Source organism: Coregonus clupeaformis, unplaced genomic scaffold, assembly GCF_020615455.1.
Source record: "Coregonus clupeaformis isolate EN_2021a unplaced genomic scaffold, ASM2061545v1 scaf4141, whole genome shotgun sequence".
Taxonomy (NCBI): domain Eukaryota; kingdom Metazoa; phylum Chordata; class Actinopteri; order Salmoniformes; family Salmonidae; genus Coregonus; species Coregonus clupeaformis.
Genome location: NW_025537595.1, coordinates 1 through 11,038, shown reverse-complemented (window position 1 = coordinate 11,038; position 11,038 = coordinate 1). Strand labels below are relative to the sequence as shown.

The following is an 11,038-nucleotide window of genomic DNA, read 5'->3' as shown; positions in this document are numbered from 1 at the left end:
CTGTCAACTGTGGGACCTTATATAGAGAGGTGTGTGCCTTTCCAAATCATGTCCAATCAATTTAATTTACCACAGGTGGACTCCAATCAAGTTGTATAAACATCTCAAGGATGATCAATGGAAACAGGACGCACCTGAGCTCAATTTCGAGTCTCATAGCAAAGGGTCCGAATGCACTGTATACGAGTATACTGAACAAAATGTAAACGCAACATGTAAAGGGTTGGTCCCATGTTTCATGAGCTGAAATAAAATATCTAAGAAATGTTCCATAATACTTATGTAAATATGGTATCTGTTTTTTAATTTTTAATACATTTGCAAAAATGTCTAAAAACCTGTTTTTACTTTGTCATCATGGGGTATTATGTATAGATTGATGAGGGGTAAAAAAAAATATCATATTCATTTTCAAATAAGGCTGTAACGTAACAAAATGTGGGAAAAAAAGGGGTCTGAATACTTTCTGAATGCACTGTATGTGGTTGTTTTACCTCCCTTAGTTAAATGCACTGATTGTAACTTGCTCTGGATAAGAGTGTCTGCTAAAAGACTAAAAGGTCAAATGTACAAAATGTATGGCATTATTCTGACTTGAGATCTGCATGCACCACTTCTGCGTAAATCCTTCATTGGTGCCAATTGGAGATGGATCTCAAGGAAGGATAACACCCATAAGCCATGTAGGGACATAACCCCTGTATTGAGAAATGTATTTTTCCTGAATAATGAGTTGACCTGAAGTCCAGGTCATTATGTTTTGGGGCTTTTTACAGTTTGTAGAGGTTTTTAAGAGCCTCTGTGGGTACGGCCAGAGCGCTAGCGACCAAGCACTACCTCATGCACATTAGGTGAGATGTGAGGGTCTAGGACTGGGGTAACTGGGTCAAATGGTGTTTCCATGAAGAAGATGGAAGATTAAGATGGCCTCACATGCCAGAGTAGCGGGACGTCAATTTCCTGTCAATCAACTCGACATCCTTTCTCAAAATGACTCCTCCTCCACCAAACTACAGGCCTGTGTCGATCCTCAGCACCTTATCCAAAGTTGTTGAGAGATTCGTTTTTAAATTAAACTTGAGGGATACCTTCTCGAGCACAAACTTCTTTATGAACTCCAATCTGGCTTTAGAACAGCTCATTCCACTGATACTTGCCTTTTCCACCTTTTTGACCACATCAAGCAGGAAAGTGAGAAGGGGAACTATACAGGTATGGTCATGTTAGACTTGCAGAAAGCTTTTGACACTGTGGACCATGATATATTCCTGATGAAACTAAAATGCATGAGTCTAAATGATGTAGCAGTGAATTGGTTTAGGTCTTATCTGACCAACAGAACACAAGTATGTAATGTTGGTTATGTTCTGTCAGAGGCCAAAGAAATATCCTGTGGAGTACCGCAGGGATACATTTTAGGGCCTCTCTTATTTCTTCTATATGTTGATTATATGCCAGATACATTAAAGTGCAAACTCCTGCTTTATGCTGATGACTCAGCCATACTGGTATCAGGGAAGGATAAAGTTTACATAGAGGAGACCCTGAGTAAGAATTGCATTTTGTTAGAGATTGGTTGACTGACAACAAATTGTCACTACAGTTGGGAAAAACTGAATCGATTTTGTTTGTTTTGAACAAAACGTAGATTGCTTAGGGCTGACAAGATAAAGGTAAACTGTGCAGGCAAGGAAATTGAATCTAAAACAAGTGTAATGTATCTTAGTGTGTTCCTAGATCAATCCCTTTCTGGAGACCTGATTGCTGCTAAAATTATTTCTAAAATAGCGAACAAATTGAAATGTGTATATCGTAACACTAGATATCTTAACATCAAAAGGTAAAAAGCTGCTTGTCTCAACCTTGATTCAGTGTCATTTTGATTATGCCTGCTCTGCTTGGTATAGTGGGCTATCAAGAAAGCTGAAAAAGAGAATGCAGGTCATGCAAAATAATGTTATCAGGTATATGCTGAATGTCCCCCCTAGGACCCACATAGGGGTACAGAAGATCCGGGAGGGCTTGTTGCCTTTGGAGTCCAGAGTGGACCAACTTAAACTTAATCATATGTTTGACATCTTAAATGATCATGCCCCAGGTAATATGAAAATAATACACTGATATGGTCTATAACCAACACAGTTACAATACCAGAGCTAGTGTTATGTCTTGTAAAATCCCAAGATTAAACAGTACTGCGAGGAGCACGTTTTCTATAAAGGCATTTGTCTATGGAATAGCCTCCCCTTGGAGATCAAGCAAAGAAAAAGTAGAAATAGCTTGGTTTTCATTAGGACAAGGTTGTCTAAGTAAGAGAAACCACTCCACTGCCCCTTGTGCCCCCTACTGCTGGTCAGGTGTATTTATTTGAATGATAGGTATGATGTGCAATGAATAGATTGTTTTAATGTGAAATTATTATGGTTGATTATTAAGGTTAGGGAAAAGTGCAGTGAATAGCGCCACTTATTAGGATGTCAATATAAATGAATGTATTTATGGTTGTTTGTAATTTTGTATTGCCTTTTAATCATTATATGTGTTATTGTTTTTACCACCGAGGACCACTTTGGAAACAAACATTTTAATTAATACTTTTTAGTGATATCCTCTGGGTCCACATTGTACATTCTGTTGAATATGTCTGTTACCCAAAATACATTCAATTCAATTCAACCGCCACCATTTAGAAAAACATAGGGCTTAAGATCTGTCACAGCGACTGGTGATTGGGAGATAATGGGGGTGTAAAGGAAAGTAGTTACGCAATACATTGATGTGCCAATCAGTGGTGTAAATTACTTAAGTAAAAATACTTTAAAGTACTACTTAAGTAGTTTTTTTGGGGTATCTGTACTTTACTAGTTATATTTTTGCCAACTTTTACTTTACTACATTCCTAAAGAAAATAATGTACTTTTTACTCCATTCATTTCCCTGACACCCAAAAAGTACTAGTTACATTTTGACAGGAAAATGGTCCAATTCACACACTTATCAAGATAACATCCCTGGTCATGCCTACTGCCTCTGATCTGGCGGACTCACTTAACACAAATGCTTCATTTGTAAATTATGTCAGTGTTGGAGTGTGCCCCTGGCTATCGTCAATAAAAAATAAAAATAGTGTGCCGTCTGGTTTGCTTAATGTAAGTATTTTGAAATGGTTTATACTTATTTAAGTACAGTGGTTTATACTTACTTAAGTACAGTGGCTTGCGAAAGTATTCACCCCCCTTGGCATTTTTCCTATTTTGTTGCCTTACAACCTGGAATTAAAATAGATTTTTGGGGGTTTGTATCATTTCATTTACACAACAGCCTACCACTTTTACACAACAGCCTACCACCCAAAAATATTTTTTGGGTGAAACAAACAAGAAATAAGACAAAATAAGACTAAAAACAGAAAACTTGAGAGTATATAACTATTCACCCCCCCTCTCTATAAGCTTGGCACATCTAGCCATTGGGATTTTTTTGACCATTCTTCTAGGCAAAACTGCTCCAGCTCCTTCAAGTCGGATGGGTTCCGCTGGTGTTCAGCAATCTTTAAGTCATACCACAGATTCTCAATTGGATTGAGGTCTGGGCTTTGACTAGGCCATTCCAAGACATTTAAATGTTTCCCCTTAAACCACTCGAGTATTGCTTTAGCAGTATGCTTTGGGTCATTATCCTGCTGGAAGGTGAACCTCCATCCCAGTCTCAAATCTCTGGAAGACTGAAACAGGTTACCCTCAAGAATTTCCCTGCATTTAACGCCATCCATCATTCCTTCAATTCTGATCAGTTTCCCAGTCCCTGCCGATGAAAAACATCCCCACAGCATGATGCTGCCACCACCATGCTTCACTGTGGGGATGATGTTCTCGGGGTGATGAGAGGTGTTGGGATTGCGCTAGACATAGCGTTTTATTTGATGGCCAAAAACCTCAATTTTAGTCTCATCTGACCAGAGTACCTTCTTCCATATGTTTTGGTGAACACCAAATGTGTTTGATTATATTTTTCTTTAAGCAATGGCTTTTTTCTAGCCACTCTTCCATAAAGCCCAGCTCTGTGGAGTGTACGGCTTAAAGTGGTCCTATGGACAGATACTCCAATCTCCGCTGTGGAGCTTTGCAGCTCCTTCAGGGTTATATTTGGTCTCTTTGTTGCCTCTCTGATTAATGCCCTCCTTGCCTGGTCCATGAGTTTTGGTGGGCGGCTCTCTCTTGGCAGGTTTGTTGTGGTGCCATATTCTTTCCTTTTTGTAATAATGGATTTAATGGTGCTCCGTGGGATGTTCAAAGTTTCGGATATTTCTTTATAACCCAACCCTGATCTGTACTTCTCCACAACTTTGTCCCTGACCTGTTTGGAGAGCTCATTGGTCTTCATGGTGCCACTTGCTTGGTGGTGCCCCTTCCTTAGTGGTGTTGCAGACTCTGGGGCCTTTCAGAACAGGTGTATATATATTGAGATCATGTGACAGATCATGTGACACTTAGATTGCACACAGGTGGACTTTATTTAACTAATTATGTGACTTCTGAAGGTAATTGGTTGCACCAGATCTTATTTAGGGGCTTCATAGCAAAGGGGGTGAATACATATGCACGCACCACTTTTCTGTTATTTATTTTATATAATTTTTTGAAAGAAGTTATTTTTTTCATTTCACTTCATCAATTTTGACTATTTTGTGTATGTCCATTACATGAAATCCAAATAAAAATCCATTTAAATTACAGGTTGTAATGCAACAAAATAGGAAAAACGCCAAGAGGGGTGAATACTTTTGCAAGGCACTGTACATTTTTCCAATTCTATTTACCTTTGATACTTAAGTATATTTAAAACCAAATACTTTTACACTTTTACTCAAGTAGTATTTTACTGGGTGACTTTCACTTTTACTTAAGTCATTTTTAATTAAGATATCTTTACTTTTACTCAAGTATGACAATTTAGTACTTTTTCCACCACTGGTGCCAATAGCGTTCAGCTGTGAAAGCTCATGGAGGTATTTTGTGAGTGGCCAGTATTCCAAGCCCCTCTTCCTGGTCTGACTGGAACTAGCCTGCTAGGGTTGCTATAACCGACAGCAGATTATGTGATTTCAACTCCTGAAGTCCCGAATGGCTATCAGCCAATCATCTGGATGCATGAGGTAGACGGTTACTACAATGAATAGATCCCTTTGTTTTACTGCCATTTATTAACTTCAGCTAAAATGTGCAATGGCCCAGTTTTATTTTACCCTTCTTTACCAGGTAGGTTGGCTGAGAACACACTCTAATTTACAGCAACGACCTGGGGAATAGATTCAGGAGAGGGGGATGAATGAGCCAATTGGAAGCTGGGGATGATTAGGTGGCCATGCTGGTATGAGGGCCAGATTGGGAATTTAGCCAGGACACCAGAGTTAACACCCCTACTCACGATAAGTGCCATGGGATCTTTAGTAACCACAGAGTCAGGACACCCGTTAACGTCCCATCCGAAAGACGGCACCCTACACATAGGTTAAGAATGTTATTGAGATACCAGTGAATAATGGACATTTTATATTTCTTTCCTTGCTATATGAGTATGTGCTGCTAGACAGTTTGTCCACTTTAGCAGAGCCAAAGGTTTTAACAGTCACTTTCAGACTAGGGACTTCCCGACATCGTGTGATAGAGGTCTTTCTCTTCCACTATTGAAGAGTTCAATTAATTGGAGGGAATGACACTGTAGAGTGGAGAAGTTTAATAAAAATATTGCAATACCGTAGAATTTAAAAACTGTTAGAAAACTCAAATACTCATTTCTGAATACGACTTTTATATTTTAAAAAATATGATCCCTTAACAAACGGCTTTTAATTGAGCAACTCTTTCATTCTACATGGACAAACAGTCTTCGTGCCACCAAAGAGTCAGGCTCAAGTGACATTTCCTTATGAATTAACGCCAATTAGGAAAGTCGAAAGAGAAATGTACAAAATTAAGAGTTTGCAGCTGTTTCTAAACAAGTCGAAAAAAGAGAAAGGGTGAAGATGTCATCCATATAGGGGGTGGATGCAGATTTTCACAAAGCACACGACCACCCCCATCTGCTGGAAGAGAAACTGAGAGAGGGAAGAAAATAACAGGTGTAACAAAAACATGTTGATTGTTCACCAGTCAGGCTTAGTTCGGGAAACTATCTGGTCGAGAATCAATGCTTTAGTTACGGGCACCTCGCCTCCGGATTTCCGCCCTGACACCATGATCCAGGGTGAATTTATGGAGTGAAAACGTGTGGTTGTAATAAAAGGGGCTGGTGCAAAACAACTTTGTAAAAAAAGCAGCAAACAACAGAGGTGGAAAGGTTCTACATTTAAAAAACGTGACAATGGCGAAGTTAACCATAAAGTTAAGTATACTTCCTTAATATAATTGCACAAGAAACTGGTGGACGGTATGTCAGCCCCAAAAAAATACATTAACAATAATTCCCACAATCGCCAATCAACAAGAAAAATAATAAATAATGAAACACGTTAGCTTTATCTAACATTTGCCTTAGCTAGTGTTAAGCTTTAGCTAGCTTCCTCTCGGAAGCTGGTGTTGCACACTCGGATGACATTGAGGAAGGTGTGCATGACCTGGGGCAGACACTGGACACACTTAAGGCCCAGACACTTGAAGATGAAGATGACTGCCTGCACCACCATGGTGGAGTGGTTGGAGAGGGAGGGGTCGCAGAATGTACATCAGCGTCATGATGGCTACTGCTGGGTAGAACCAGTCCAGGGGGAGGTTGCCCATGTTCACCAGCATCTCACTAGTGCTGTAGTCAACTGGGAGGGAGAGATAGAGAGAAATAAAAATTGTTTTTATTAAAAACTAAAATAAATGATTTGCATGCCACAGAGAGAGAGAGAGAGAAATCATCCACACTGCCTTCAGAAAGTATTCATACCGCTTGACTTATTCCACATTTTGTTGTGTTACAGCCTGAATTCAAAATGGATTAAATATACTTTTGCCCACATTACCCCATAACGACAAAGTGAAAACATGTTTTTAGAAATGTTTGCAAATGTATTGAAAATGAAATATAGAGATCTCATTTACATACGTTTTTCATACCCCAATACTTTGTAGAAGCACCGTTGGCAGCAATTACAGCTGTGAGTCTTTCTGGGTAAGTCTCTAAGAACTTTCCACACCTGGATTGTGCAACATTTGCCAATTACTATTTTCAAAATTCTTCAGGCTTTGTCAAATTGGTTGTTGATCATTGCTAGACAACCATTTTCAGGTCTTGCCATACATTTTCAAGTAGATTTAAGTCAGAACTGTTACTCGTCCACTCAGGAACATTCACTGTCTTCTTGGTAAGCAACACCAATGTAAATTTGGCCTTGTGTTTTTGGTTATTGTCCTGCTGAAAAGGTTAATAATCTCCCAGTGTCTGGTGTAAAGCAGATAAAACCAGGTTTTCCTCTAGGGTTTTGCTTGTGCTTAACCCAGTCATTTCTTATTTTTTTATCCTGAAAAACTCCCCAGTCCTTAACAATTACAAGCATACCCATAAAATGATGCATCCACCACTATGCTTGAACATATGGAGAATGGTACTCAGTAAGGTATTGTATTGGATCTTGCCCCAAACATAACTTTGTATTCAGCACAATAAGTTATTTGCTTAGCCAAAATGTTTGCAGTAAACCAAATCAAATCAGTATAGTGCCTTGTTGCAAACAGGATGCATGTTTTGGAATATTTTTATTTTGCATAATCTTCCTTATTTTCACTCTGTCATTTAGGTTAGTATTGTGGAGTAACTACAATGTTGTTGATCCATCCTCAGTTTTCTCCTAACACAGCCATTAAACTCTGTACCTGTTTTAAAGTCACCATTGGCCTCATGGTGAAATCGCCGAACGGTTCCCTTCCTCTCCGGCAACTGAGTTAGTAAGGATGCCTGTATCTTTGTAGTGACTGGGTGTATTGATACACCATCAAATGTCATTAATAAGTTCACCGTGCTCAAAGGGATATTCAATGTCTGCTTTTTTAATCTGTGCTTGAATTCACTGCTCGACTGAGGGACCTTAGAGATAATTGTATGTGTTGGGTACAGAGATGAAGTAGTCATTCAAAAATCATGTTAAACACTATTATTGCACAGAGTCCATCAACGTATTATGTGACTTGTTAAGCAAATGTTACTCCTGAACTTATTTAGGTTTGCCATAAAGGGGTTGAATACTTATTGACTCAAGACATTTCAGTGTTTCATTTTAATTCATTTGTAACAATTTCGAAAAACATTATTCCACTTTGACATTATGGGGTATTATGTGTAGGCCAGTGACAAAAAAAAATCTACATTTTATCCATTTTAAATTCAGGCTGTAACACAATAAAATGTGGAAAAAGTCAAGTAGTGTGAATACTTTCTGAAGGCACTGTATGTGACAGTACAGTACCTGTATTTGTTTGTAGCAGGTTAAATAAACATTTATGTAGTTTATTGCAATATTGATGTTACACAGGGAACAGACATGTGATTTGACAACGCACTGCAGCTCACTGAACAACGCACAGTAAAGTTAAAAAACTAGAAACTAAAGCATATTGAAACCACAACTGTTATCAATTTTCCTTTAGATTAGTCTTTATTTCAGTCATTCATATTCACAAAATTGTAATACTCATCTCTTTCGATTTTAAAACAAGGAAATGTGATAAACGTATTATGTATTCGGTACATATAGATTAAACAAATGGAAATCATAGTTCTGTGATGTTCATTATATTATAAGCAAACAGTATTAACAAAATGCATCTTTACATCTTGCCATCTGACGGCATTGATAATCAATAGGATGGATTTTAACGGTAGAAAAGTAACACAGCTGCTTCAGTAATCTCCTTTGATGAACTCCATTCTGTGTTGGTACCATAGCCATTCCAGTCAAAGCTCGGGAAGTCGCCACACTGACGAGGGGCCTGCTCAGGGAAGTGTCCACCACCACCAATACAGTAATGTTCAGTGTCGCAGCGCATGTTCGGTGTTGGTTTGACCCCAGAGCAGATAGCCATGGCTGCACGTTCATTATTTATTGGCCTAAAAGTAACGAAGCCAGGCTCAAACTGGGTTCTTGAATGGGGTCCGTAAAAATTTCTGGTGGTCTCTATGTTCCCAAAGTCGTACACGATTGGAATGGCAGGTCCTGTGTTGTCACATGCCCCAGCATTATATCTCACTGGGTAGAGCTTAAAGAGTTGGTGCAGGTTTCCCCATGAATGGTGAGGAAGCGTCTCTCGGTGTGGTAGCGGAGGATGGCGGCTATGTTCCAGTGTTCCATAGGGGAGTTGTTGGGAACGTGCCAAACCGACATGTCTTCTGCCACAATGTCATAATACCCAGGATTCTTGAAGTCATCTGACGTGGCGCCATCTGCGGTTCCAAAAGCCCTGTTGGCCCAGTTTCCGTCTCCGTCTGGCCAGTTGGGGTTGTTGCCTTGTTGGCTGGACCAACGGTCGCCCACCGTGCACTTCCCATACATGTTGTTCTCGTGGCACGCTCGCCACAAGTGTCCAGCCACCGCCAGCAGTAGTCATGTCGCAGAAGGTCTGGTAGACCACCCCGTTGGCTGTGGTTAGGTAGTACAGCCCATCTTCTTTTTGGTCATATCTGTCTCTTATTTCCTTACAGCTTTTGGCAATGAAACTGGCCCTGTTCCTCAGCCTCTCCAAACTGGTCAAGACTGTTGTGGCTACTGGAGACTCTGCATGCCCATTTTCTTGTAATGCTTTTACAAATTGAGGCAGTTGCGCCATCAGTAGATGGCTCATCATCAGGAGAACACAATACTTCATTTATTCTGTGGTGAGTTCTCAGTGAAGTATCTGTTCAGTGTCGCGCTCTAGTCTCTTTGACAGACTGGACAAAGACCAGTTCAACATCCATTTGGAGTTAATATTTGATTTTAGTTGTCAATAGAGTTGCTAAATTCCAGTAACTTTCCAAAATCTGCAGGTTTTCTAGAAAACCTGGTTGGAAGATTCATAGAATCAGGAGGGAATAGAGCAGGAAATCCAGAATCCTCCAACAAAGGATTTCTGAATTTTAACCCTTACCCTCGTGGGAATAGGCCTACATGGATAGGGCTAAATTGAAATGTTTCTTAGAGAAGAAATTTAGAAAGCATATGCATAACCATTGTAGCAATTAAAAGGGAACGGTTTGGAGATTATTAGACTAAAAGGTGAGGACACAACAGTTCATCTGACACAAGACTGAATAAATGTTTACATTTTAGCAGACACTCGTATCCAGAGCGACATACAGTAGTGAGTGCATACATTTTTCGTACTGGTCCCCCGTGGGAATCGAACCCACAGCTCTGGTGTTGCAGCGCAATGCTCTACCAACTGAGCCACACAAGACCAAACATTAAATCCAAACATTACACTTTTGATTTTACATTTACTGTACTTTTTGCCGCATTTGTTGATAACAAATCTGAAAATACTCTGGATACATTCAGTAACATGATTATTGATTAATTATTTTCTCACCAAATTTGGGGTAGGTGCAACATAAGACAAAATAATTACAAGGGGTTGAGTGAGAGAACTAACTGATGCCTCAAGTGGCCACACACCTCTCCAAAGTGTGCACAGTTCCTAAGTCATTTCAATGCACTTTTGAATCAAAGAAGTCTTCAACTATAAGTGCTCTTTTGAGCTCTCCTAGCTGTGCCTTTGAGGAACAAGAGTAAGCACACTTGTAGTTGTTTTGTTTGGAACACAGCCCTGCATCCCCGCCATCACAAAATTACTGTTGTTAACGCAATCCAAAACTTGTCCATTAAAGCTGTATTGCAACAACATGACGAGCTAAATTATAACATACGAACTTACAGTGTTCGCTTTCACAAGGCAATTCAGAGAAGCAGATCAGTAATTTTTGGTGGGCATAAAATGGAGTCAAGGGTGCATTCAGAAGCACGGTCCGTAAACATTTTCTTCACAAAAAAACATAGGCTTATTCTGTTCAGGACAACCCA

At 39.6% G+C, this 11,038-nt stretch overlaps 1 pseudogene; it reads right to left on the bottom strand.

Moving 5' to 3' along the window:
* Positions 1-8,469: 8,469 nt before the first annotated feature.
* LOC123490552 lies at positions 8,470-9,918 on the bottom strand (annotated as a pseudogene).
* Positions 9,919-11,038: the final 1,120 nt, after the last annotated feature.